The sequence below is a fragment of the Rutidosis leptorrhynchoides genome, chromosome 11 (genome assembly GCF_046630445.1).
Source record: "Rutidosis leptorrhynchoides isolate AG116_Rl617_1_P2 chromosome 11, CSIRO_AGI_Rlap_v1, whole genome shotgun sequence".
Classification (NCBI taxonomy): domain Eukaryota; kingdom Viridiplantae; phylum Streptophyta; class Magnoliopsida; order Asterales; family Asteraceae; genus Rutidosis; species Rutidosis leptorrhynchoides.
In genome coordinates, this window is record NC_092343.1 from 137,565,893 (window position 1) to 137,574,501 (window position 8,609).

Below are 8,609 nucleotides of genomic sequence, written 5' to 3' on the forward strand. Positions count from 1 at the left end.
TTAATATGTAAGTAGGTATGTGTTCCTCCCCGCCCAAAAACATTATAATCTGACATACGCCTCCAGACGGCGTTTGCATCAAAATTCCTATCTACCCTTTCACCACGATAAATCAAATTCATACAATCGGGTAGTAGTAATTCAGCGGGCGTATATAACTGCAAAGCCCTGGCCATGTCCAGCATGGACATCCTGTACATCCTACGGCCAAGTATAAATCTAAGAAAACTTCTATCATCTAATCTATCTACATCTACATTTAATGCTATAGTACTCATCATCTCAACACACCATTCCTTATATACAGGTCTACGAATGGTGAATAAGCGTTCCCAATCAGTAAAAGAAGAACTGCCATACCTTTGGATCAAATGCTCCCTAACACGGTCAGCAAGTTGGACCCTTTCTAAAGGATTCCAATCAATTACCCTAGGCACCTCTACATCTTTCGTTATTAATTTGAACTTATTACTTTGATATGCCGGGTAATCTCTCCAGCTTCTATCGAATCTCAGATTATGATGCAATGTATGTTCAGGAATCGTTGGATATTCTACTGGCGGATGCATCAGAATTACTATGAATTCATTAGCAAACTGTAGCGGATCATAATAAGGTACATGTTGATCAGGCTGATGTTGTTGTTCCTGTTGTGGTTCTTGTTCGGGTTCTGGCTCATATTGCGACTCATATTCTGGTTCAGTGTCCTGCTGTGGTTGTCTAGATGATGATGAAGCACCAGCAGTATCGGTTTTCTGCAAAACACATTAAACACAAAATTTGTGTATCCAAATATGCATTAGTGTTAGCAAAATAACAACTTAAATTAACCACAATAACATGTTCAATCAAAATTAAACTCATACACATTTTCACATTTTTTTTACAATTCTACACTTTTTCAAATAAGCACATATGATAATGTATACAAAGTTCATAAGAATTTAACTCAAATAACATGTCAAAATAGTCATTACTAGCAATTAAACAAGTCTCAAATGGCATTTACATCAAATTAATCAAGTTCATGAATTTTGGACTTAAAAAGTCCACTTTAATCTCCAAAAATCATGTTTAGGATCAAAGTTTGGATCATTTAGCTACCTACACATGTTACACTACTTAATTTAGCAATAACTCATGACAAAAATCGTCCATAACCTATTTATATCAAAAAAAGTCCCAAATTGTTCAAGAACACAAACCCTAGATTTCTAAAAATTTTGAAGTTTTGGCTTCAAATCATGTTAAATAGCATCAATCTAGGTTATACATGCATAAAATACTAACAATTTAACACTAATTACACTAAAAATTAACAAAATTGTATTAGGTAAAATATTGATAATTATCACAAAAACTAGGAATTTTTAGAGTTTAGGGGTGTAATTTTTACCTTTTTGTTGAAGAATCCGAACCTAGGCATGATTATATCGGATTGTAGGATGAAATTTGGTGAAATTTGGCGTTAAAATGGTGAAATTTGTGGTGTATGTGTGTGTGTTTTCGTATGTGTTTGTGTATGTGTGGAGTGAGGCAGAAAGCAGGCGACTGGGACTTTTGATCGTGGCCAGAAAATCAGCTCCATGCGATCGCATTGAGTTGAAGTTCAAAACCCATGCGATCGCATGGGTCTGATATATATATATATATATATATATATATATATATATATATATATATATATATATATATATATATATATATATATATATATATATATATATATATATATATAATTTTTTTTATAAAACCTTACACTTTTTAAAACATATAATTAAATTAAATTTTAAAAATTTGTTCCTTTTTAGGATGAGGGCGTTTCGGATCGTTGTCCTAGTCCGTCCCTCGACAAAATTTTAAAATTTGTCATTTTTAAGCTCAGTTTTAAAAGCAATGATTTTTGGGTTTTTTTAAATATTTTTGGCATACTTATATTCAATAAGGCTAAAAACAATGATAATAAAAGTTCTCGTCCCTCCCTTGGGTAAAGCAATTTCGGTTCAACGACCTAGTCTTCAACTTATGACGAATTTTAAAAATCATATTTTTAACTTAGCAAAATAAAGTAAATTTTTGTTTTTAAATTCACACAAAACATAAATTTAAAATGCATAAAATAAAAAAATAAAAAAATACATATTAAAAATTTAAAAATTCATACCAAACTTTTATTATATTTTTGTTTTTATACATACAAACTTATATTAAAAGTATTAATTTTTCAAATAACAAATATTTACAAACTTAATTATATATTGATTTTAAAAAGTTTATATGAATAATTTAATATTAATTTTAAAAACAAAGTAAAAATAAAATTAAAAATCTTTTTGGTCTTTTATCCCACTTTAATCAATCAAATATTATCAAAAACATACGCCCCTCTTTTCGGTAAAGTAATTTAGGTTTCATAACCTAGTTTAACTCATGACGAATTTTTGAAATATTTTAGGTTGATTGATTAAAGATATTTATACCTTAAGAATAAACGGTAAATTTCGCAGTGATGTAATAAATTTTTGTATGATATCAATAATTTCGGTCGCAAAAACCTAATTTTATTGAATACCAATTTAATACTTTATAGCGAACAATTTAGCGTTTATTATCAAAAGGTAAAAAATAAAAATAAAAATAAAAACTGAAAACTGTACAAACTTACCTATGAAATAGAATTCTTAGTGACCTGCTTTAGCCCACTAATAAGATAGTCGGACTAATTGGTTTTCCATAGCTACATAGGCGTAACCTCGAGCATTCAACGTTTTTTCTTCGAAACATATGAACGGTCCATCTCTGCATAAAGTAACGAATTCGGTATTGGAATATGTCCGATTCGTCGAACATTTTCCTTCGTGTGACCATTTTCTGCATTTGTGACATCTTTCAAGGTGTCGAGCTCTCATTTTCGCAGCGGATTTTGATTTTCCTTTACCAAATTGTAACTTATTATTTTCGTTCCTGAATTCTTTTCTTACTCCGTCCAATTTACCTCTGATTAATGATACTATTTCACTTGGAAGGGTGTCATTATTACGTTTAGTGATCAAAGCGTGTAGCATTAGACCATGGTTTAGTTCACAGGAAGTCTTCATCTCGTAAAACCTAAAAAAAATAAAAATTCAGAATGGGGGGAGAAGACTAGTTCTTTAGGGTCTGCTAGGGAAAGACCATTCCGATTCCATTCTCAGAAACTACACGAAAACAGAACATCTAACTCTAACAAAAATTCATATTATCCTTTAAAGACTTGATTCTCCCCACACTTAGTTAGCTGTGGTGTCGAAATTGTGATTAACTTCGTTGTCAACTTCCATGGGACTATCTATGTAATGTTTAACTGTGTGACCATTAACCTTAAATTCAATCCCATTTGAATTTATTAATTCTACTGTTCCGTATGGGAAAACTCTTTTGACTATAAATGGTCCAGACCATCTTGATTTCAATTTTCCAGGAAATAGCTTGAATCGTGAATTGAAAAGAAGAACTCTGTCTCCTTCTTTAAATTCTTTTAAACTTCTGATTCTTTTATCATGCCATTTCTTCGTTCTTTTTTTATAGATTAACGAATTTTCGTATGCTTCATGTCTCAATTCTTCTAATTCGTTTAGTTGACTTAATCGTAGACGTCCAGCTTCATGTAAATCAAGATTACATGTCTTCAAAGCCCAAAATGCTTTGTGTTCAATTTCTACTGGTAGATGACATGTTTTTCCATAAACGAGTCTAAAAGGTGTGGTTCCAATTGGAGTTTTGTAGGCTGTTCTAAAAGCCCAGAGTGCATCCTCCAATTTCATGGACCATCCTTCGAATTTGATCCTACGGTTTTTTCTAGAATACGTTTTAAAGCTCGTTGGTATTTTCAACTTGTCCACTTATCTGTGGATGATAAGCAGTGGAGATTTTATGAGTTACTCCATATCTTTTAAGAACTTTCTCAAGTTGATTATTACAAAAATGAGTACCCCGATCACTTATTAAAGCTTTCGGTGTTCCAAACCTTGCAAAAAGATGTTTTAAAAAGTTGACTACAACTCGTGCATCATTAGTTGGGAGAGCTTGTGCTTCCGCCCATTTAGATACATAATCAATGGCAACGAGAATGTAGAGATTATTATGAGATTTTGGAAATGGACCCATAAAGTCAATACCCCAAATGTCAAATACTTCACATACTTGAATGACATTTTGTGGCATTTCATCACGTTGACTTATTTTTCCGGCCCTTTGACAAGCATCACAGGATTTGCAAAGAAGGTGTGCGTCTTTGAAAATTGTAGGCCAATAGAATCCAGCATCATACACTTTTCTTGCTGTTAGTTGAGGCCCATAATGCCCTCATGTTGGTCCTGTGTGACAATGGTTTAAGATTTGACTAGCTTCGTCTCCGAATACACATCGGCGTATTATTCCATCGGGACGACTTTTAAACAAATGTGGATCTTCCCAGAAATAGTGATTTATATCACTAAAGAATTTCTTTCGTTTTTGGTACGATAATCCTTTTTCAAGGAATCCACATACTAAGTAGTTTGCATAGTCTGCAAACCATTGAATTTCATTATAATCTATCTTCAATAGATATTCATCAGGAAAGTTGTCTTGTATGGCCGATTCATTTAGAACTTCTAATTCGGGATTTTCAAGACGAGAAAGATGATCAGCGGCGAGATTTTCTGCTCCCTTTTTGTCTCGGATTTCAATATCGAACTCTTGTAAGAGTAAGATTCAACGGATTAATCTTGGTTTAGCATCTTGTTTCGAAAATAGGTATCTAAGAGCAGAATGGTCGGTATAGACCACCGTTTTTGCTAGAACGAGATATGAACGAAATTTGTCAAAAGCAAAGACAATAGCAAGGAGTTCTTTTTCAGTAGTTGTATAGTTCTTTTGTGCTCCTTGTAACGTCTTACTAGCATAATAAATAGGTTGAAATCGTTTTTCAATCCTTTGTCCTAAAACGGCTCACATTGCAAAATCACTTGCATCGCACATTAGTTCAAATGGTAGATTCCAATTTGGAGTTATCATGATCGGCGCATTAGTGAGTTTTTCTTTAAGAATATTAAAAGATTTGATGCATTCATCTGAAAAGATAAATGGAGCATCCTTTTCTAGGAGTTTATTCATAGGAGTGGCAATTTTAGAAAAATCTTTTATGAAACGTCGGTAAAAACCGGCATGCCCTAGAAAACTCCTAACTCCTCTAACATTGGTGGGATGTGGAAGTTTAGCAATTACATCTACTTTAGCTCTATCCACTTCAATTCCTTCCTTTGAAATTTTATGACCAATAACGATGCCTTCTTTAATCATGAAATGGCATTTCTCCCAATTAAGAACTAGATTTGATTGTTCGCATCTAATAAGCATTCGTTCAAGATTAACTAGACATGTTTCAAAAGTATCACCGAAGACTGAAAAGTTATCCATGAAAACTTCCATGCATTCTTCTATCATGTTGTGAAAAATCGCCATCATACACCTTTGAAAGGTTGCATGGGCGTTGCAAAGTCCAAATGGCATGCGTTTGTAAGCAAAAGTACTATAAGGGCATGGGAACGTGGTTTTCTCTTGATCCTCGGGTGCTATTAGAATTTGAAAATATCTGGAAAAACCATCAAGAAAATAATAGTAACTATTTCCGGCTAATTTTTCCAACATTTGATCAATGAAAGGTAAGGGAAAGTGATCCTTTCTGGTGGCGTCATTTAATTTTCTATAATCAATACAAAAACGCCATCCTGTTACAGTCCTAGTAGGAATAAGCTCATTTTTTTCATTTGTGATGACAGTCATGCCACCCTTCTTAGGTACGCATTGAACTGGGCTTACCCATGGACTATCAGAAATTGGATAAATTAAACCTGCATATAGCAGTTTAATAATTTCTTTCTTAACAACATCTTGCATATTAGGATTTAGTCTTCATTGGCGTTGCACATACGTTTTATGACCTTCTTCCATAAGGATTTTATGTGTGCAATACGAAGGACTTATTCCTTTAATATCATGAATTTTCCATGCAATAGCTGGTTTATGAGCTTTTAGCACAGAAATGAGTTGAGATTTTTCATTTTTAGTAAGAGAAGACGATATTATTACAGGTAATTCAGATTCACCATGTAAATAAGCATATTCCAAATGGTTTGGAAGTGGCTTTAACTCTAATGTCGTTGGTTCTTCTATCGATGATTTGTATCGATATCTGTCTTCCTCTTTTAGCATTTGAATTTCTTATGTTGTTGGTTCATATCCATTAGCCATAAGTGTAGCTAACATTTTAGTCTCATCAATTGGTTCAGTTCCTTCTCCTAAAGAACATTCTCCTGTTCCTTGTAATTCTGGAAATTCTTCTAACAATTCTGCATGTGAATCTATAGTTTGAATATAATAACATGTATCATCTGCAGATTGCAGTTGTTGCATTACTCTATCAACTGAAAAGGTAACACTCTCGTCTTCTATACTTAGGGTTAGTTTCTTACTGAACACGTCTATTATTGCTTTAGCCGTGTTTAAGAATGGTCTTCCTAATATGAGAGGAACTCGAGAATCTTCTTCCATGTCCAGAATAACAAAATCTACTGGAAATACTAAAGTACCAACTTTAACTAGCATGTTTTCCATTATCCCTCTAGGATATTTTACTGATCTATCGGCTAGTTGTATACTTATTCGTGTTGGTTTCAATTCTCCAAGGTCTAGTTTAGTGTATAATCAATACGGCATTAAATTTATACTAGCACCTAAGTCTGCCAATGCTTCTATTGAACTAAGACTACCCAGAAAATATGGAATTGTGAAACTTCCTGGATCTGATAATTTTTCTGCTATCTTATTCAACAGCACTGCAGAACAATTAGCATTCATAGTAACAGCTGAGAGTTCTACCATTTTCTTTCTATTTGTGATTAGATCTTTCAGAAATTTAGCATATCTAGGCATTCCTGAAATCACATCAATGAAAGGAAGATTGACATTTATCTGTTTAAACATATCCAAGAATTTGGATTGCTCGGCTTCAAGTCTCTCTTTTCTCATTTTACTCGGGTAAGGAAGTGGTGGTTGGTATGGTTTAACATAAGGTTTAGCCTCAACTGTGTTATCTTCATTAACCTTTTCAACTACCGATTCTATTTCCTTATTTTGTTCAGATTGTGGTTCTTGTGGAGTAGGAATAACTTCATCAGAAATTACAGGTATTTCAGGTGGTTTAAGTGTAATCCCACTTCTTGTGGTAATGGCTTTAGCTGTTTCATTTCGGGGGTTAGCATTTGTATCACTAGGTAGACTTCCCAGTTTTCTTTCACCTATTAACCTTACTAGGTTACTTACTTCTTGTTCCAGATTTTGAATTGAAGCTTGTTGATTTCTAAATGCTTGAGCATTTTGTTCATTCGTTTGTTTCTGAGATGTGAAAAATTGTGTTTGAGAATCAACTAGCTTCGACATCATATCTTCTAAATTTGGCTTTTTATCATCAGTTTGTGGTGGTTTGTTTTGAAAAATAGGTCTTTGCTGGTTGTAAGTATTATTGGATACTTGTTGATTGCTAGGACCTTGTTGGTTGTTTTATGAAACATTTCGGTTATAATTCTAATTTTGATTGTAGATTGTTCTTGGCGGTTGGTAATTATTCTGATAATTATTTCCAGGCCTTTGGTTTATGTATAAAACATTCTCTCTTTGTTCCATTGTTAGTTCAATACTGAGACAATCTTTTGTCAAATGTGGTCCTCCACACTGCTCACAACTAATTCGTATTGAGTGGATATCTTTAGTCATCTTTTCCATTCGTCTCTCGACAGCATCTATCTTTCCGGAAATGAAATCTAAGTCATGGCTAGAATCGGCTCTAGCTGCTTTAGATGATCTAACGATATCTTTTTCTTGGTGCCACTCATGTGAGTGGGAAGCAGTGTTATCAATAATTTTGTAAGCATCAGTTGCTGTTTTCTTCATAATGGAACCACCAGCTGCTATATCGATGTCTTTTCTTGTTGTGATGTCGCATCCTTGGTAGAATATTTGTACTATTTGACAGGTGTCTAAACCATGTTGCGGACATCCTCTTAATAACTTTTCAAATCTTGTCCACGCTTCATATAGAGTTTCATTTGGCTTTTGTGTGAACGTAACAATTTCTTCTTGAAGTCTCACGGCTTTAGATGCCGGAAAGAATTGTTTAAGAAAATTTTCAACTAAAACATCCCATGTATCAATCGCCCCTTCAGGTAACGATTCTAACCAATCTTTGGCTTCTCCATTTAAAGTCCAGGGAAATAACATGAGATATATCTGTTCATCCTCAACTTCTCTGATTTTAAATAAAGTACAGATCCTATTAAAGGTACGAAGATGTTCATTTAGATCTTCCTTCGGCGCACCACTAAATTGGCATTGATTTGTCACCATGTGTAGGATTTGTCCTTTGATTTCATAATCTGGCACATTAATGTCAGGTTGAGTAATTGCATGACCTTGGCCAGTGCATTTAGCTCTCATTCGGTCTTCCATACTTAGAGGTTCCAGATTCTCCATAATTGAATTTGTTGAATCTGAATCACTAGAGGATTCTGATTTAATTGGTTGTTCCTCAA

The 8,609-nt window shown here is 33.7% G+C and overlaps 1 non-coding gene across 1 annotated transcript; it reads left to right on the forward strand.

The window, feature by feature from the left end:
• Positions 1-8,059: 8,059 nt before the first annotated feature.
• Positions 8,060-8,166, forward strand: LOC139878969 (small nucleolar RNA R71). The gene has a single exon (XR_011769828.1). It is a non-coding gene; the product is annotated as a small nucleolar RNA R71 (small nucleolar RNA).
• Positions 8,167-8,609: the final 443 nt, after the last annotated feature.